General features: G+C 47.8%; 1 protein-coding gene and 1 pseudogene across 1 annotated transcript in view; one reads left to right on the forward strand and one right to left on the reverse strand.

Moving 5' to 3' along the window:
• LOC142245158 (voltage-gated delayed rectifier potassium channel KCNH8-like) overlaps positions 1-21347 on the forward strand; it is a 771887-nt gene that overhangs the window by 60578 nt on the left and 689962 nt on the right. The gene's annotated exons all lie outside the window — the stretch shown is intronic.
• On the reverse strand, positions 3881-9566 carry LOC142245961 (transmembrane emp24 domain-containing protein 4-like; annotated as a pseudogene).

A 21347-nucleotide genomic window follows, 5' to 3' on the forward strand; every position in this document is an offset into this window, starting at 1 on the left:
TTTGCTGAAGACAAGCAGACTAAGGAGATTACTGGAACCAGTTCCTGTGGTCTAATGAGATCAATATTAATGTATTCCAACATAATTAACAATCCCAAACACACCTCCATGACAACCACTACATTGGTAAAGAAACTGAGGGTAAAGGTGTTGGACTGGCCAAAAGTCTCCAGACCTAAACCCTATTGAACATCTGTGGGGCATCCTGAAATGGAAGGTGGAGGAGTGCAAGGTCTCTAACATCCACCAGCTCCGTGGTGTCATCATGGAGGATGGAAGAGGATTCCAGTGGCTCTTGTGAAGATCCAGTGAACTCAATGCCCAAGAGAGTTAAAGCTGTGCTTGAAAATAATAGTGGCCACACAAAATATTCACACGTTGGGCACAATTTGGCCATTTTCACTTAGGGGTGTACTCATTTTCATTGTCAGCGATTTCAACATTAATAGCTGAGTGTTGAGTTATAGAGGGCACCAAATTTTCCCTGGTATACAAATTGTATACTGACTACTTTACATTGTGTCAAAGTGTCATTTTTTCAGTGTTGACCCATGAAAAATATATATTAAAATATTTACAAAAATGTGACGGGTGCACTCAGTTTTGTGATATACTGTATCACCCCAGTGTTTGAATAGGTGAAATGTTGAGGCTCTCTGAACATCTCTATAAGAGCCTGGGAGAAAGGTAAACATGTCTGAGACTTTTCAAAGACCCCATAACTACCACAATGGCAACTCATGATGACCCCTCTTATTTGCTGTCTTCATTCTATGCATGTGAAGCACAATGTAATAATACTTTGCAATATATTCCCTTCAAGGGGTTTTACAGTAAGATAAAATGTGCACTAGATGTGCTTAACATTGAAATTAATACAACTTACTAATGTAATTTCATTATCAATTCTCAAGTGTTGTCTTTCTATCAGCCGAAACCTCAGATCCGGGCAGCTCTCCTTCCCTTTCTGTATTGACACAGGGCAGAGTTTCCTCCCTTTTAAAGTATTGATGACATTGATATGAAGGAGTCTGGCTATATGACTCATAAAGTAGTAAAATGTCAGGTTCAATAAAAAGGTGCTTCTTTATTTCTTGAATAATTCATACATGGGACATCAAGTAACATATGAGAGACGGTAGATGGACACTTGCATCTACGCGTTTCAGGTGTATACTACCATTAAGCATGGGTTACTTGATGTGCCATGTATGAATTATTCAAGAAATAAAGAATAACCTGTTTGAAGAACCTGACTTTTTCCAACATTATATTATATTCAGGCCCTGTCTGAGCCTCAAACGGCAAGTGATCGACATATATGGTGAGCTGGATTTTTTTTCCAACTTTCCATTTTCTTGAAATTTTCCTTTTTTACAACCATAAAGACAAGAATAACAAAATTACATCAAATATTACACTGTCTCGCGGAATGACTTATGTTAGATATTACCACACTGTTGTCAAAACTAAGTAAGAATCAAGAAGGTCAAGTTATTGGGGATCACATCATGGTCAAACGGGAAGGGGGTATGGGGAGAGTCCATGTCCAAATGAGCTTTTATAGGTGGAATGTTGGCACAAAAAGATTCCAATCTGAAGAAAACTGTCCATAGAATCATGTAGAGTGGCCATGAGCAGTTCCACCTTGTGAATGATCTTAACACGAACATATAGATCCTCCTTGGATGGCGGGGCAACTTTCTTCCATGATAGAGAAATTAGACATTTCGCCTACGTAAGGAGATGTAACAACAGTTTTGTTTCGGCTTTGCCTAAGTATGGTGGGAATACATTTAACAGATAGGTAACCGGGTCTATAGGAAGACTATTGGTCAGGACACTCTCTATCAAGCATGCCACCACCCTCCAAAATCCCACAAGCTGGATTTTCTAATAAAGCTATACTGTAGTTTGAAGAAAAAAAAAGAAGAAAATTCCAAAAATGAAATAAATTCTCAAAACATCATAAAATAATGATTGTATTTCCTAATCTATCAGCAGTGTAAAGCAATAATGTGTGATAGGGCGCCCCGAGGATGGAAAATCCATCATGCTACACTTGCAGAGTTGAGAATGAGCTTTTAGTCAATCGACCACGTAAATTCACTGGCTCTACCAAATTCACTTGATTTGCACCATTTCCAAAATAAGATGGGCAGTGTGTCTATCAGAAATCTTTGCACTTCTTTCGATGCCAATACTACTCATCTTAGCAGCAAGCCTGTACTGCTGAGTGAGAGCGATATGTTATTCCCTAATGAGGGTATGCACACAATGCAAAATCAATGATACCTGATAATTCAGCAGCAACAAGTAACTATGATCCCTTATCTGCCACTACTATCCTCCATCCTTCACTATTTAGCAGCATTTATTGTTACGTGCTCTACAGCAAATCTATAAAGGTTACAATTGGATTGCAATTAGAGTGAACTGAAAGCCGAGCCGTTCTAGCCGAAATGTGATCTTTCAACACTACATAGATCAGATATGATTACGAGACACAAACTTAAAGTGATATACCGTAGTTAACAGACGCAAAAACTCCGTGCCAAAGTTTTAGTGGTCCTCGTAAGACATGTCACCATGGAGGATTAACTACAGCAGTCATGTGTATGCACGTCATCAGTGGCAGAAAGGAAACAAAGACTGTCTGGGTCACCAGGTCATCAGACAACCATTTAAAGGGAACGTCCTACGTCATGCACACGCGCCAGCATTGAGGTCCTGCTCAGGCGCACTGCAATACTTTGATCTACCCTGAGCAGATCAAAGTGCACCTGCACAGGACCTTAATAACGGCACGCATGCATGACGTAGGACGCGTCATGCACCCAGGCTTCAGAAGAAGGAGGACACCAATGGCCGAAAGAGGAGGCGCTGCACCCGGAGAACGGAGACACCCATCTGACCATTCTGCGCCGAACCGACCGCTTAGGTGAGTATTATAAAGTAATTTTTATGTTCTACACAGCGGCCTGGGCTCTTATATACAGTATTCTAGAATGCTGCGTATAAGAGCCCACTGGTGGTGGCCGCAGCTTATAGTCACCAAATCTGGTGACAGGTTCCCTTTAAAGCAATGCCTCTCAAACTGTATGGTGCCCCTTAGTTATTAGTCAAGCACAGCTGTGGCAGTGATTTTCACAGAAGTGATTAAGGCTATGTGCGCACGTGTGCGCTCTGCACTGCACCTAAAAGGTGCGCTTCAGAGTGCAGCTGAAAAGCTCCGTTCTGAAGCGCATGGTGCCGGCAGAGAACGTGCGCTCTGCATGCAGCTCCTGCCATAGACAGAGCAGGGGCTGCCGGCAAAGCACACGGAAGAAGTGACATGTCACTTCTTAGAACGCGCGCTTCGGGCAGCAGCCGAAGCGCTGCGCTCTAAGACTCCACGTGCACATGGCCCATGCACAATCTCCATTGATTGTGCAGGGGACGCAGGATGCATGCAGTTACGCTGCGCTACAAAGCGCAGCGTAACTGCATGTAATTACGCAACGTGCGCACATAGCCTAAAGGTGCACAGGTAAGGGTGGATTGAGGGTAGACAGACTCTCGGGCAGTTCAGACTCTGTGAGCCAATTGACATGTAAGGTGGGAAGATTTCACTTTTATTTGTTACAAAGGATCCTACCCTGTATAGTGACATCATTGGTCAGGAGTGATGGAAATCTATAAATATGACAGCAGGTAGGACATGAGCAACTGGAGCTTTGAACCCACTGCTGGTCTTCATTTAGTTTAGGACTTTTTTAGATATATACATGTAATACTGGCTCGTATTTAGCAGACGGGGATAATGGGAAAACCATTCCTCTTTGTCCAAGTGTGGCAGGTACATAGTAAGTATGGAGAGTTGGGCATGGAAGTAGACACTTCACACTAGTTTCTTGGCCTCGAAAAAGCTCTTTAGGTGTCTCATTTACCAGATGCCAGTGAGGATAAGAATGAGCGTTTGGGCAATAGACCACCACAGGATGCGCTGGTGTGTGCTCTTGCTGGTAAGCCGGAATTGCTCTTCATGGTATCTCTGATAGTTCTGCTGCTTTTGGAGTTCTGCCCCACCTGATCCAGGAGTTGCCTGATGCGTAGCTGTGATTCTGTCAGTTTGTCTATTGCTGCGATCTCTGGGTAATTGTTTGTGTGTTCTCCAATCTGCATGTCAAACTTAACTCTCAGTTTGCCTCCAGCAAGAAAGGAGATTCTAGTGGAGTTGGAGCACAGGCAGATCTGGTATTCTCTGGGGGTGTGAGAGGTGAAGGTAAACTGGCTTTCTGAAGCAGGGAAGATGACCTTGCCGTCAGGGTCTTTCCCCTCCACATGCATGCCCAGACCTGGCGTAGATGGCAGGAAGGTCTCGGCCTGTTTGTCCCATAGCTGAGTCTTGTAATTTTATATCCTCATGGTCTCATCTGGGATCTCTGTGGCGCCCCTGACCTGGTCAGGCACCACTGAGTACTGCACCCATGCTGGGGACAGTACAATACAGGTAATCCAGAAGGCTGACCGGGGTGTGGTACACAGGCGCATAGTGATCAGGTCTCACACATGTACCCATGAGAGGACCCCTGGGGATCCCAGGAGGGGGAAAAGCCTTCACCTCCACTGGAATAGTGGAGGGGGCCAAAAGCCTCCATCTCCTCTCAAGGGGTGTGGTAAGAGAGTCTGGTTGCTAGGTGGCGTAGGCAAGAACAGGAGAGGAGGGGCAGTGAGCCAGGCAGTGCAGAGTCCAGGGAGCTCGAGTGAGGAGCAGATCCCGTGGGCTGCTGTAGTCTGACAGCGTCCGCGCAGTGGCTACCGACGGGGGAGAACGGTCAACTAGGAGTGCTACCCGAAATCCATCTTCAGCTAAAGAGAGAGCACGGAGTGGGAAGTAAGGAGACTGCTAGAGAGTACCAGGCCCAAACGGGCGGCAGATCCCGAAGCGGAGATAGATCCAGCTTTCTTTTGCTAAACCTGCCGGTGTGGGGCTCTCAAAGCCCATGCCACAACACCACAAAAGCCGCAGCCACGTAGCCACAGTTAGGGCCCATAGGTCACAGGAGGCAAGCAGCTGGAGTGGCCTGGTCCAGGCGACAAGCAAACGGCAAACGAAGGGGAGAGAGGCTGCAGCATCTTCCCTGGGTGACCCCCATAGGGACTCAAAGTCGGGGTTACCCCAAACCACCAAGGGCTAAGGAAGGCGAGTTAGTAGTCACCCTCACAAGTCAGCCTGAAGGACACCTGGTTCCCACTTGGTTCATCCCAGCTACGCCCGGGTCACTCACCCTGCCATCTGAAGTGAGTAAAAACCCTGAAAGACATCCTGCCTGTGTTGAGTCATTCTGCGCCTTGTAGTTCTACACATCTACACAGGGCCCTGGGGCTTGCCTCACTCTCAGGAGGCTATTCCAACTAACTGCACTCACCATCAGCCCCAGGCGTCCCTCAACCTGCAGTGGCGGTCCCCACTGACCGCAATACTGAGAGTGGCGTCACGACAAATAGAAGATTCCCTACCTGTGACAGAGATCCAGCCGAGTGGAGTCCCTGAAGGTAATGCACCGACACTGCACATGCGGGGCTTCACATCTGGCGTCACGAACAGGATAAGGACTAGACCTGTTCAGACAGGTGACCATGTGCCTGGGCGGTCCGCTTGAAAAATTGGAAGCGCCGCCATATTGCCACCATGAAAAGCGCGCTGAAAAACAACAGCAGCCCGCGCTGGGAGAAGTTACCGCCCACGAAGAGGCGTGGCTACCCAGAGATCCCCTGCAGAGTTCTGACCTCGCTTGTGAAGAGAGTGGAAGCGTCCAGAGACGGCGGGAAGGAAAGAGAGCCACAAGCCTGCTGCTGCAGAGAGAAGAGATGGAGTCCGGACGTGGATACCCAGAACCAGGCTCTGCTGCCTGGTGGTGCCGGGAGCTTGCTATCTTCTGCGATCAGCTGGAGGCCAGGATTATGCGACAGCTCAGTGAGGGACGCACGGAGCTTCTGGAGATGGCTGCGGCGGTTCGGACCTACGAGGAGGGAGCCGCGCGACGCCTGCCAGATCGAGCGGCGACGACTCAGATCCCGATGGTGCCACCGATGGGTGAGTCCAGAGTTGCCCCGGCCAGCGCAAGTGCTCCGACCCCTGCTGCTACGACCGCGGTCCCAGAAGAGGCGCCCGGCGCGGCGACGCTGAGCGAGGCCGCAGCCGCGCTAGGTGCGGCCCGCCAAATCCAGGCCGCCGCAGCGACACCCCGCCTGGCCCGCAAAGGTCCGACTGCCACGGCGATACTCATCCGTGCCGCAGGTGTGACGCTGACCCAGGCTGCCACCCTGCTGAGCCCAGTCCGCCAAGACCCCACCGCAGCAGCGACGCTCGTTCGAGCCGCAAGTGAGATGCTGAACCAGGCCGCAGCCCCGCCAGGTGCGGCCCGTCAAGCCCCGATCACTGCAGCGACGCCCAGCTCCACCTGCACGGACCCCATCGAGGATGCGACGCCAATTCAGACTGCGGCTGCAATGCCCAGTCCGACCCGCCAAGAACTGGCCGCAACAGCGACGCAGATCCAGGCCGCCGCCACGCCAGGCTCGGCCCGCACAGACCAGGCCGCCGCCATGCCAGGCGCGGCCCGCCAAGACCAGGCCGCCGCCATGCCAGGCGCGGCCCGCCAAGACCAGGCCGCCGCCATGCCAGGCGCGGCCCGCCAAGAAAAGACTACATCACCATTTATCCCGGCCTGCAGGGCCAGAGCAGACACCGCTCCCCAGCCCAAGGAAGTCCCTACTAGGAAATCCCTGGTAGGTGAGGACCCCGCATACTGGCAGCTGAAGGCTGACCTGGAGGCCAAGTTCCCACAGGAGATGGTGGACCGATACATGCTCCCTCCGCACACCCCTAAGGCAACCCCTGCAGCAACCACGCCGAAGAGTCCACCGCCTGGGCCAGCTGAGGAACACTCATCCCCAGCGCTGCCACGACCAGAGTGCAGCGAAGAACTAAGGGGGAGAGGAGGGCAAGAAGCTGAGGAGTTGCCCCCGGAGCCAGCAGCAGTGCTAGTCCCAGAGCCGGAGATGCTGCCATATTCCCGCTGGGACGAGGAAGACCTGACACCTCCTGCGGAAGAAGACCTGCCCAACCGCCCCACCTGGGAGCTTGTAAGCTGCACTTCGCAGAATCCAGCCCGCCAGACACAGCGCCGCAGCAGAACCCAGTTTTCCCCTGCACCGCCATCCCCAGAGCAGAGAGAAGTCACGGCCAGAGACCTACAAGAAAAACGGTTCCTGAGAAGAGCCAAAGCACAGATCAGAGGACCCCTGCGTCGAGGAATTGTCGAAGATTTCAGCCTCAAATCAGGGTACGGCTTTATAGTATCACCTGGTGTGAAGGAAGGGATTTTTGTCAATCGAAGGGATGTGAGAGCCCATTTGCCCAGAGGACACCCTGGAAGAAATTTGAAGATAGGAGACTCAGTGGAGTTCACTATGCATCAGGGAGAAAGAGGCTGGTATGCCCTAGATGTTGCACCATGTCCTAGAAGTCCTTGCAGAAGCCCTGCAGTCACAACAGAAGATGAAGACAGAGACACTGAAGAAGAGGAAAGAAAGGATCAAGAAACAGACGATAAAAGTAACAGATGCCCCAGCCCTACAGGCCCAAGCCCTGGTAAGGAGGAAAAAGGAGCAAAGTTCCCATAAAGTAAAGTACATTAAGTTACTGTTTGACCAGTTTTGAAGTTTGCAACGTTTTACAAGTTCAAGAATGTGCCCACATAAACTATTGTGAGAAATAAACCTTAAGGCTATGAACTGGCTATAGCCACAAACTCTCGCAGTGTAAATAGTTACACCAGAGGGAACCACCACCACCAGAGTCAGCCTGTTTAGGGGCTTGGCTCGTCTGCAACCAGGAGGAGCCCGTCCGTATATAGGGCCTTGGCTCACCTGCGACCAGAGAGCATGCCTGTTTATGGGGCCTGGCTCTCCACCACAAAGAGGGTACCTGGTCAGCACCAACTGTGGAGGCCGCCTCTACATCCTGCCAGAAGTGGCTGAAGGCGCGGATCCACCAGGCCAGGTATACCCTGAAACCACCAGCCCAGGAAAGCCGCCTCAACATCCTGCCAGAAGTGGCTGAAGGCGCGGCCAACGTGAGAGGGTTTTGGGTGGGTTAACGGACTTGTGGGTGGAGGGTGGTGATGTATGGTACCTGGTGCTTTTAAAAATGTTTTACATGTTTTAATGTTTTATGCATTTTAAAATGTTGTCTTGCAGCCCGAGGACGTGCTGGTGATAACTAAGGGGGAATGTGGCGCCCCTGACCTGGTCAGGCACCACTGAGTACTGCACCCATGCTGGGGACAGTACAATACAGGTAATCCAGAAGGCTGACCGGGGTGTGGTACACAGGCGCATAGTGATCAGGTCTCACACATGTACCCATGAGAGGACCCCTGGGGATCCCAGGAGGGGGAAAAGCCTTCACCTCCACTGGAATAGTGGAGGGGGCCAAAAGCCTCCATCTCCTCTCAAGGGGTGTGGTAAGAGAGTCTGGTTGCTAGGTGGCGTAGGCAAGAACAGGAGAGGAGGGGCAGTGAGCCAGGCAGTGCAGAGTCCAGGGAGCTCGAGTGAGGAGCAGATCCCGTGGGCTGCTGTAGTCTGACAGCGTCCGCGCAGTGGCTACCGACGGGGGAGAACGGTCAACTAGGAGTGCTACCCGAAATCCATCTTCAGCTAAAGAGAGAGCACGGAGTGGGAAGTAAGGAGACTGCTAGAGAGTACCAGGCCCAAACGGGCGGCAGATCCCGAAGCGGAGATAGATCCAGCTTTCTTTTGCTAAACCTGCCGGTGTGGGGCTCTCAAAGCCCACGCCACAACACCACAAAAGCCGCAGCCACGTAGCCACAGTTAGGGCCCATAGGTCACAGGAGGCAAGCAGCTGGAGTGGCCTGGTCCAGGCGACAAGCAAACGGCAAACGAAGGGGAGAGAGGCTGCAGCATCTTCCCTGGGTGACCCCCATAGGGACTCAAAGTCGGGGTTACCCCAAACCACCAAGGGCTAAGGAAGGCGAGTTAGTAGTCACCCTCACAAGTCAGCCTGAAGGACACCTGGTTCCCACTTGGTTCATCCCAGCTACGCCCGGGTCACTCACCCTGCCATCTGAAGTGAGTAAAAACCCTGAAAGACATCCTGCCTGTGTTGAGTCATTCTGCGCCTTGTAGTTCTACACATCTACACAGGGCCCTGGGGCTTGCCTCACTCTCAGGAGGCTATTCCAACTAACTGCACTCACCATCAGCCCCAGGCGTCCCTCAACCTGCAGTGGCGGTCCCCACTGACCGCAATACTGAGAGTGGCGTCACGACAAATAGAAGATTCCCTACCTGTGACAGAGATCCAGCCGAGTGGAGTCCCTGAAGGTAATGCACCGACACTGCACATGCGGGGCTTCACATCTCCTCAACGAAACACCGCTTTTCTGTCTCCCCGATGTGAAAGTAGAGACCCCGGGACAGGCCAAGGAGTAGCAGCAGCAAAACAGTGGGGGTAGATTGGGTCTGAGGGACCCACAACCCAGGGCGAGGGGATACATGGCTGACAGTTAACTGAAAGCCGAGCCGATCTAGCCGACATGTGATCTTTCAACACTACGTAAATCAAATATGATTATGAGACACAAACTTAAAGTGATATAGTTAACAGACGCAAAAACTCCGAGCTTTGATGGTTCTCGTAAGACATGTCACCACTGAGGTTAAAAATTAACTACAGCAGTCATGTGTATGCACGTCATCACTGCCAGCAAGAAAACAAGAAAACAAAGACTGTCGGGGTCACCAGATCATCAAACAACCATTTAAAGCAATGCTACTCAAACTGTATGGTATCCCTTAGTTATTGGTGAGATGCAGCTGTGGAGGTGATTTTCACAGGAGTGAAGAAGGTACAGGTAAGGCTGGAGGGTAGACAGGGCCTCTGGCAGTTCAGACTCTGTGAGTCCCACCTAGTCAACTGACCTGTAATGTGGTAGGTCAATATATGGGTGCTGTGGTGCACATTTGGCAAATAATTATATGCATCGGAGAAAGCAGGGAGCCCACGCATACATTTTTTCCTTGTGGACAGTGTTACACATAGTAAGGAGGGACACCATTATAAGGGACAGCACTTTACTTTAATAGTTTAGTACACAATATAATAAGGGATGGCACTATACATAATAAGAGAATACAATATGTAATAAGGGACACCACTATACATATTAAGAAAAATTACTATATAATACAGGATGACACTATAAGTAATAAGAGACGGTGCTAGGTATTCTGTGATGGTAGTAAGAGAAGATTCTATGTCGTGGTGGACACTGCTACTTGTAGTTACATTTTATGGGAGGAGAGTTTTTTTTACATACAGGAATGTTACTCCCATATCTCTGCATGCCATATATACAGTACAGGTACAGAATATTTGCAGCCAGTAACCAGTGATGTCACATATGTTTACAGTCGTCTTATGACTCTTATCCATCTGGTAAAACAATCATGTTGACATTATCCAGCCATTACTCATCTCGGCAGAATTTGCTGTACAGATCCCTGCACTCTTGAAAATAACATGATCACACATATACATACAGTATATGCCTCCTGTATAGAAACACTTCCATGCAGCGCCCCTGAATACAAATATCCCCTTCACTGTTAATATGTAATTAGTCACTGTACACCCCGTATTGAAAGTATAAATTAATAAGCCCCTCACTAAATACAATTAGTAATTTTTCCTGCACCCATTAAAAATTTAAATTAATTAGCCACTGTAGTCTTCCCTCACCTCGTTAGACACGCTATTCTTCCCCCTGACTCATTAACCATTCTGCCTGTCTCACCAGAGTTCATTACAAATCTATGTCCAGTGTCCTCTCCACCCTCTACTGTGGTCCTTTCCTCCCACATCCTTCTTCTGTGTCTTCTCCCTTCCACCACTGTGTTCTTCTTCACCAAAATTCATTACAAGCCAAAAATGAAGGCAAAGTAGATTATATTGGGGACTATCTGGCCATGGGAACCCCAGAAGACTTGATCCTGCCCTATAGCACATCTTCTGTCACCAGTGCCGCCATCATAGTCACACCCAGTCTATTTCCCTGAAATTTATCATCATCACATCATCAGGAGACATTGATAGAAGCAGTGTGAGTGACACCAGCAAAGCGGCACGATGATGAGTGACACCAGCAAAGCGCCACGATGATGAGTGACACCAGCAAAGCGCCACGATGATGATTTGAATGAGGGCAGTGAAAGTAGCTGTGGGCCGGTGCTGCTGTCACTCACTCTACTTCTACCACCGTTATCAAAGGAATTGTCATCAGGGGGCAGTGCTGGTGTCACTCACACTGCTTCTATCACTGCCCCCTGATTGTGATTTGTTTTAGGGAAAGAAGCTTTAGAAGAAGTGTTAGAAGCAAAAGTGTTTGAAGCAGTGATGGTTACAGTGGCGACTGAAGATGTGGTCATTTTTCCGTTACCTCTAATGGACCAGGATGTCATCAGGAGACAGTGGTGACAGAAGCAGGGGTAAGTGACCACAGCGCCACACCTGACATCCTTTTTAATGAAGGGTGATAGATAGGCATTGCAGGAAAGTGAGTGCAGCCCCAGCCTCCTGTGGCATCATGTTTGAGACGTCTCACAAACAAAACATCACAGAAAGTAAAGTAAAACAAAACATATTTAGGAAATAGCAGGATAGGGTGAACTTTAGGGAATTTTATAGTAAAGCTAATTTCAAAAGTGGGGGGAATCCAGAAGCTGCTGGCAGAAAAATGAACCCTGTGAAAAAATAAAGTGCAGAAGTGGTTAGGGCTTAGGCTAGGTTCACACTCCCGTTGTTTTGCATCAGTCACAATCCGTCGCCTTGAGGAATTACGGTATCCCGCAAAATATTTTGCAGGAATCCAGTTTTTCCCCATAGACTTCTATTAGCGACGGATTGTGACTGATGGCCCTTGCGTTGCATCCGCTGCGAATGGATCAGTCGTTTAGTGACTGACCGTCATGCGGGAGCAACGCTGAATGTAACGTTTTTTGGAGCGGCAAAACAACAGACTCCGCAGGTGTTCGTCACAATCTGTCACAAGCTATAATGAATGTCTATGGTGCTTGATTCCGTCGTAATCCGTCACACAACGGAATCCAGTGCTGGATTCCGTCATGCTCTACTGAGCATGCCCAGCATGTTTGGCACACCCAGTGGGCTGTCCCAAACACAAACGGATCACGACGGATCCGTCAAAGAACGGTTGCACAACGGATGTAACGGACCTGTAAACGGAATCCTGCAAAATTACACATCCGTTGCGTCAGTTGACATCTCAAAAACGACGGATCCGTCATTGCGTCACAACAACGGACCTGACGGAAGCACAACAACGGACGTGTGAACCTAGCCTTAAAGATAAGTATTTATAAAAGGCATTATAGGTATTGGACCACTCCTTTATGCTGTATTTTTAATTGTTCTGACTTACACCACAGGTCGTGAGGTCCAGCAAACAATGCTGCTGTCAGTGAGATTGAAGAGGAAACATTTTTAGAAGCATTGCTTAATTTAATTAATAATTTACTAAATTAGAACAGCATGTGTTAATCCAAGGTTTTAATGTAGTAGTTTGTATTAAGGCATTATTTTGGCTACAGGAACCACAATGTGATTGATGGATGAATTTGGATTAATTTATGGTGATATTAATTCTGTCCACCGAGACGATAGATTTATCCCTCCTTTAACTTTGTGCTCCTAGAGGGATACATATATAGGGGCTGCCACATTAGGAAGTAAGTATACGGGTAGGTACTGTAGTTTACGCCAAGCATCTGACAAGTTTATATTCATCAATCAGACTGCTAGATACAGTACAGAAAAGGGGTTCATCAAACCAGTGGTCATATTTCTACTGCTCTGGAATCCGATATATGTGGCTTTACACCAGTTTACACCACTCCAGATGCTTTCACTGATGCAACCTAAACATCATAGGCTGCAAAGCATCATCTCAAACTGGGCTTCACCTGAACCAGTTCTAATTTCTATGGTCTTTTCATACTGGCCAAAGAGATCTTTTGAGCTTTTCATGCTGGAAAGCCCAAGAGCAACTGCAACCCCTGCATCCTCTATAGCTATACCCAGTATTTGTTAATAAGGTAGAAAGAAAAAAAGAAGAAAAAGTTTGTGTTGAGTGTGTCGCCCAGAGAAGGGGGTACTCGGTCCCGGGCAGTGCCCTGAGGGTTTCAGGAGCGCTACATGAACATTATGTTACAAGCGAATGGTAAGAAAAGAGATGGAAGAGAGGTGTGTAAAGAGGAAAAATGTAAGATGTTCTATAAGTGAAAACCCCTGAATGTTTGGCGTTGCAGATGATAATATTAGACTTGGCTGCAGCTTCTTACCATAGAAACCTATTTCATGAAGCTCCTGAGTCCTGACACACAGTTTTACTGCAGAGATCTCTTTCAAAGGCAGTTTGGACTTCAGAAGTAAGAGCTCCTGTGTCGCCCACCTGCAGCGGTCGCCCCAGGGACACCGCTCCACCTCCAGGGACGCCACAGGGTCTTCACTCTGGGTAGATCTGGCTACAGGTATGTCAGGTTTATTTACATGGGAGTCGTGACACCACTCATGCTTTGCGGTCAGTGTTATGGGTGACCGCCACTGCAGGTTTAACAAGCGTCTGGGGCTGATGGAGTCTGCAGTCTGGTGGTATGGCCTCCCGTGAGTGAGGCTGGCCCCAGGGGCTTGGGTGGGTAGAACAACAGGTCCCAGAATAACTCAGTTTCAGTCCAAGATGTCTTTCAACTTGTTTACTCACTTTTGATGGTTTGTGACGTACCCGGGCGATGCTGAGATTAGCCAGGAGGAACCAGGTATTCTTTAGGCTGGTCTAAGAGTAACAGTTAACTCGCCTTCCTAGCACTTCTTGTTTCGGATAAACCCTGACTTGAAGTACCGTGGGATTCATCCAGGGAAGTCGCTACTGCCTTTTCTTCCCTCTTTGGCCCGTTTGCCGGCAGCGTGGACCAAGGAAGATGGCTCCAGGCTCGATCCTCCTTATGGGCCCCCTCGTTGCTGCTGAGGCTCGGACTCTAGTTGGTTGGTGTGGGACTTGTGGTCCTCTCACCGGCAGGTTTAGCAGATCAATAAATGGACGTCTAGTCTAGGGACCTGTTCCCCGTGCGTGCCTAGCCACCAGGAGTCTCCGTACTCAACTAGCTGACTTCCTCAGTGTCCTCCTGACCAACTGACTTCCTCAGCGTCTTTCTGACCGACTTTCTGGTAACCGTTCTCCCCCGCCAATGGCTACTACACGTGCCGGGTCTGACTAGCGTGTCAGCGCGTGTCTCTCCTTCAGCAACCCTTTTCTGCACCTACTGCTACTAGACTGACTAACTCCTCCTACTTTCCTTACAGCCACTACCACTTTAGCTTCCAGCCCCTCCCCTACACCCCTAGCTTTGCTCTAGAATCACTGCGTTGAGAAACTCGTGATGGTGTCTCCGCAGTGGATATGTTGATCTCCCTAAGGTCAACAATGCTTGCTTAACTACACCCCTAGCTGAGATGTGGAGGAACTGCCCAAGTTCTGCCCAAGGGTCCCCTCTATGGTGTAGGAGACCTGGTTGCTATGTGTCTTTGCGTACACACCCTATTCCAGCCTTTGGAATTACCTGAAAGCACTGTCCCAGCATGGGTGCAGTACTCAGTGACGCCTGACCAGCTCAGGGGCGCGACATTTCAACAGAGGATTGATGGTTTGTACAAGTCACATGCTCCAATGATCTGCTTCCTAGATTGTAAACTGTAAATTTGAACCAACTTGTGTCAGAAGTGTTGTCGTATGAAAGTGCTGTCGTATGAAAGTGCCATGAAAATGCACAAAGAATTTTATGTTAAGTTTAGATGAACCTGTAGCTTGGGAGTCAGATGTAGCTGTCGGGCCTGTGATCTGTGGCTTGCGGCTGTCTGCCAGCTTGGTGAATTAGCCTTAGGCGGACTTTACATGTTGCGACATCGGAAACGATATATCGTCGGGGTCACTTTGTTAGTGACGCACATCTGGCACCATTACCGACATCGCAACGTGTAAACCCTAGGAGCGATGATCACTGATCGCAAAAACGTCAAAAATCGTTGATCGGTGACACGTCGCTCCTTTTCATAATATCGCTGCCACTGCCGGTACGATGTTGTTTGTTGTTCCTGCAGCACCACACATCGCTGTGTGTGACACCGCAGGAGCGAAAAACATCTCCTTACCTGCCTCCTTGAAGGAGGGATTGTTCGGCGGTCACAGCGACGTCGCCGACTAGGTATGTGCGTGTGAAGCTGCCGTAGCGATAATGTTCGCTACAGCAGCAATCACCACATATCGCATGTGCGACGGGGGCGGGTGCTATAACGCTCGACACCTCTAGCAATTGCTTGCGATGTCGCAGCGTGTAAAGCCCGCCTTAGGTCTAGCAAACAACTATGAAGAGAAGATGGAGCTGAAGGTGGCTGGTGACCCTCTCTCGGAGCTGAAGGTGGCTCGTGACCCTCTCTTAAAGCTAAAGGTGGCTCATGAGCTTCTCTCAGATATGAACGTGGCTTGTGACACCCTCTTGGAGCTGAAGGTGGCTTGTGACCCTTTCTCGGAGGTGAAGGTGACTTGTGACCCTCTCTCGGAGCTGAAGGTGGCTTGTGACACCCTCTCGGAGCTTAAGGTGGCTCGTGACCCTCCCTTGTAGCTGAATGCGGCTTTCCTGGATTTAAAGGTTGGGGTCCTCTGGTCTATGGTATAACAAATAATAAGCTCAACATTGTGTTTACTTGTATGGACCACATGTAATCTACAAGGTCCGAGCATCTTGCTCTCAGGCAAGTATAAATTCTATATGAAAAGTATATATTGATCCACACCGCTTCTTCTTATAAACTATGCTTCAGTTAGAAAAATAAATTGAGATTTTTCAAAGCTTCACCTACCAACTAGTCAGTTAAAAATGGACAGCATGGATGACACACAGATGGCTTCTGAGTGCTAATATTTTTTCCACTAACTTATTAATTTGATTGGGCAAATTTAATCTGCAAATTGGATCAAAATTGTGCATGTGTCCAGTTTTTATGGACAATCTGTCTGCAAAAAAACATTCCAATAGGCTATAATGGGTACATGTGTTAGCCTTTGGAAAAATAAATTGCTCATATACAAGAAAAACAGACATCTGAATGAGGGTGAAGACACCAAGGCCCACGACAACAGAATTCCCTTCACTGCAATAATTACGCCCTATTGAAATCATTATGAGCATTTCCCTAATTAACAGAGGAGATTCTAGAAAGTAGAATACAGAAACTCTATTTATGTAGCCCGTGTTTCATTGGAAAAAGCAGATGGGCTGCCATGATGGTTCCAGCATAAAAAATTAACAAAATGTGCTGGGTTTATTGTGCTAACAGTTGCATGAGGCCACCAATTGTGGGAGATCTCAATTCCTTTCATTTGCTATAACCTATTAAATGAATTACTCGTATCCTAAATGTGAATTAAGCTATGCAGATAATAAAAATATATGAGATTGCTTAAAGCACATTGCAGATATACAATATATAAAATGCAATTTATAACTAAAGGCAACCTGTCAACTTGGAAATGCAATGTATGGGCAGCAGGTTATAAAGGAAGAGCTGAACACTACATTTGTGGGAAGTAATTCAGGAATCCATGTTCACTCTGGTCATAAGCGGGCTTTACACCCTGCAATCTCGTTAGCAAGATCGCAATCGATTGTGCCCGCCTCCGTCGGTTGTGCGACACAGGCAAATCGCTGCCCGTGCCGCACAACCTCACTTAACCCCGTCACACGGACTTACCTGCCCTGCGACGTCGCTCTGGCCGGCGAACCGCCTCCTTTCTAAGGGGGTGGTTCGTGCGGCTTCACAGCGACGTTATACGGCAGGCGTCCAATAAAGCAGAGGGGCGGAGATGAGCGGGACGTAACATCCCGCCCACCTCCTTCCTTCCGCATTGCCAGTGGAGACAGGTAAGGAGATGTTTGTCGCTCCTGCGATGTCACACACAGCGATGTGTGCTGCCGTAGAAACGACGAACAACATTGCTAATAAGCAGAAAATGATTTTTCGTTTCAGGACGACCTCTCCGCGGCAAACGATTTTGACCGCTTTTTAAGGTCGCTCATAAGTGTCACACACTGCGATATCGTTAATGACGCTGGATGTGCGTCACAAACACCGTGTCCCCGACGATAATTCACTAACGATATCGTAGCGTGTAAACCCCGCTTTAGCAGTCAAGTGAGAATCCTGAATTATAGATTGCCCCCCTACAGAGATAGCTGATAAGGACCACCCACTTGACTATTGTGCCAAGAATAAGGGGAAAATTCAATAGTTAAAATACAACTTATACTGAATTATTTCACACAAACCAACCTACAATATTAGACACAATTCATGGACCAATTGATTATCAAAGAACAGGAGATCCTTCTTACTAATTTTGAATTTCCCATTTACTTTCTAAATTTTTTAAGATTTTTAATGTATTGATCTATAGGCTACAAATGATTCTGTATGTGATTTTACTTGAAAATTTATGTCAGATAATGAACTTGGAGCTCTGAATCTTCTTGTAATGTATTGACTTTGCAAAAGGTGTTTAAGGAGTAACCATAGTTGAAATTTTTATTTCAGAAATCAATAGTGCACATGAATATAAGCAACTTTGCAATATATGTTATCAGACAAATTTGCTTCCTTCTCTGGCAGAATTAATAAGTCATTATCAAAATTCTCAATTGGCTCCTCCCTCTGCCTTTACCTCCTCCCTCTGCCTCTAGACCCTCCCTCTTCCTTTAGCTCCTCCCTCTGCATCTAGCTCCTCCCTCTGCTTCTAGCTCCTCCCTCTGCTTCTAGCTCCTTCCACTGGCTCTAGCTCCTACCTCTGACTCTAGCTTCTCCCACTGCTTCTAGCTCCACCCTCTGTCTATAGCTCCTCCCTCTGTTTCTAACACCTCCCACTGCCTTTACTTCTTCCCTGTCTCCAGCATCTCCCCTGCCTTTAGCTACTCCCTCTGCCTCTAGCCCCTCTCTCATTTTCTAGCCCCTCCTACTGCCTGTAGCTCCTCCCTCAGTGTCTAGCTCTTTCCTCTGCCTCTAGCTTCTCCCACTGCTTCAAGCTGCTCCCCCTGCCTCTAGAACCTCCCACTGCATCTAGTTTCTCCCTCGGCCTCTAGCTCCTCCCTCTGTCTCTAACACCTCCCATTGCCTTTACTTTTTCCCTGTCTCTGGCTTCTCCCATTGCTTCTAGTTTATCCCTCAGTCTCTAGCTCCTCCCTCTGTCTCTAACACCTCCCACTGCCTTTACTTCTTTCCTGTCTGTAGCATCTCCCACTGCTTCGAGCTCCTCCCCCTGCCTCTAGAACCTCCCACTGCATCTAGCTCCTCTCTCTGCCTCTAGCTCCTCCCTCTGCTTCAAGCTCCTCACTAAGCTTATAGCTCCTCCCTCTGTCTCTAACACCTCCCACTGCCTTTAGTTCTTCCCTGTCTCTAGCACCTCCCACTGCATCTATCTCCTCCCTCTGCCTCTAGCTCCTCCCTGTGCTTCAAGCTCCTCTCTAAGCTTCCAGCTCCTCCCTCTTCCCATCCTCATAGGCTCTCATCAGCACCAGCTGTCATCTCCTATCTCAGTAATGGGAAAGTCTTCACTGAATGCAGATTTTACCTCAGAATTGAGAATTTTGATAATGGGTGATCAATTCTGGCAGAGAAAGAAGCAGATTTATCAGATAACATATATTACAAAGTTGCTTATTTTCATGTGTACTATTGATTTATGAAATAATAATGTAAACAATGGCTATGCTTTAAGTGCTGCTGTTTTGTCTTTTAAATTGAATCTAGAAGGCAATTAAACATTAATAACGAGATCAGTGTTTTGAACGATGAAGCTTTCCCTGATATTAAAATCTAAATGCCTTCCATCTTCAATGTTCATTGTTAAGTGGAACTAACGGCTAAAATTATTTTGTATCCGTCAAATTAAATAATAACCATTTATGTACTGTAATGCATCAGCGTCTTTATTAGTAATTAGTAGCAACACTTGGTGATGATCGTATTTGCTTATTTAATCAAGTGTGGATCACTTGCTGATCTGTCATAGCGTTCTACATATAAAAAGTGCTACTCATTCCGTTTAGTTCAGCTACAATGTCCCCAGCCCTACAAACAGCCAATGTCCTTTTTCGGAGCATTTTCCAAAGGCAAACAATTGGATAATTGCCCCAAATCTGGCTCCTTGCTTTCTGGCAATCAACTGATTTTTCTGGTGGAAGTCATCATGGCCAGTCACGCATTTCCCATTGAGTAGCCTCTTCATGAATAACACACAGTAGTATTACATAGTGGCTATTCCAAGGAATGGCTATCCAAGTAACACAAGGGCAGTTCGAGCCTACCAAACAGGAGCTGCTTATGTAGTGCATGGGGGTAGCTCGGGGGAAGCCCTCTTCTATGATACCCCTGACCATATTCCATATTGGGGTTAAAGTCATGTGACAAAATCTTTAAATTTTAAATGATAACCATGAACTACTTGACCATGCCCAATCCTACATGCATGTCTCTCTTCTTTGGTTAATAGAGAGGGGTCAGGTAGTGTAGCATAGGAGACCTGAGAGATCTGCTTTAATATACATAGTTTTTCACGCTAATTAGATCAAAGGTATCAGACCCTGATCACAAAAATTTTTTATATACCTGGTACTTAAAAAGTGTTTAAAATTGTGTATTTTAAAAAATCTGTATAAAGTAAAAAATTATTTTCTTATTCTCATAAATTAATCGTGCACACGGGGAGTTTCAAGTAAGTTCCCTACCAGACAACACACTCTTAAAGTGCAGTGTGATATAAACCTTTCTACTCATATAAACATTGTACAATTTACAAAAAGAGGCAAACATTTTCATCCATCAGAGCTTCATCAGACTCTAAGGCGGGCTTTGCACACTACGACATCGCAGGTGCGATGTCGGAGGGGTCAAATTGAAAATGACGCACTTCCGGCATCGCATGCGACATCGTAGTGTGTAAAGGTTCGATGACACGATTAACGAGTGCAAAAGCGTCATAATCGTATCATCGGTGCAGCGTCGGCGTAATCCATAATTACGCTGACGCAACGCTCCGATGTTGTTCCTCGCTCCTGCGGCAGTACACATCACTGTGTGTGAAGTCGCAGGAGCGAGGAACATCTCCTACCGGCGTCACCGCGGCTTCCGTAAAATATGCGGAAGGAAGGAGGTGGGCGGGATGTTTACATCCCGCTCATCTCCACCCCTCCGCTCCTATTGGCCACCTGCCGTGTGACGTCGCTGTGACGCCGCACGACCCGCCCCCTTAATAAGGAGGCTGGTCGCCGGCCAGAGCGACGTCGCAGGATAGGTGAGTCCATGTGAAGCTGCCGTAGCGATAATGTTCTCTACGGCAGCTATCACAAGGATATCGTACCTGCGAGGGGGGCGGGGACTATCGCGTGCGGCATCGCAGCATCGGCTTGCAAAGCCCGCCTAAGGCCAGTTTCACACATCCTTCTTTTTGCCGGTTTCGCGGATCCGGTGCACTCCCGTACAGTGAATACAGTACAATGACAGCACAACAAGCGCCAGTCACGTGATGTCATGTGACCGGCGCATGTGACCCGGAAGTTACAGCGCTGTCATTGTACTGTATTCACTGTACGGGAGCGCACCGGATCCACGAAACCGGCAAAAAGAAGGATGTGTGAAACTGGCCTAAGATAGTCTACTTGTCACATCATAGAAGTCTGTACCAGCGCTGAGCAGTATGAGGTACCCATAACCATTATAGGCATTGTACATAAGTACTCTATACTGTCTGCCATTCATAATGACTTGATGTGAACAATCTGATGAGATTAGCAAGGCCCTGGTCCATTGTCCATGCTGGTAGTCTGTGGCAGTATGAAGGGAGCCTTGTGCACCCCCTATTTCCCTATTGCGTTACGGTGCTTCATACGCATGGTGTTACTGGAGCTCACTAAGCAAAATGGGAACTGAAGATGCAGCAGATTGTAAGAGATTTGCAAGTAGAAGGAGGTGTGCAGTTAGTGGGATGTCTGCAGGTGATAGGAGGTTTTCAGCTAGTAGGACGTTTTCAGATAATAGGAGGTTTGCATGCACTAAGAGGTTTGTAGGCATAAGATTTTCAAGGTATAGGAGCTTTGCAGGTAGTAGGAGGTTTGCATGTATTAAGAGGTTTTCAGGCATAATATTTTCAAGTTGTAGG

The sequence above is a fragment of the Anomaloglossus baeobatrachus genome, chromosome 7, assembly GCF_048569485.1.
Source record: "Anomaloglossus baeobatrachus isolate aAnoBae1 chromosome 7, aAnoBae1.hap1, whole genome shotgun sequence".
NCBI classification, from domain to species: Eukaryota; Metazoa; Chordata; class Amphibia; order Anura; family Aromobatidae; genus Anomaloglossus; species Anomaloglossus baeobatrachus.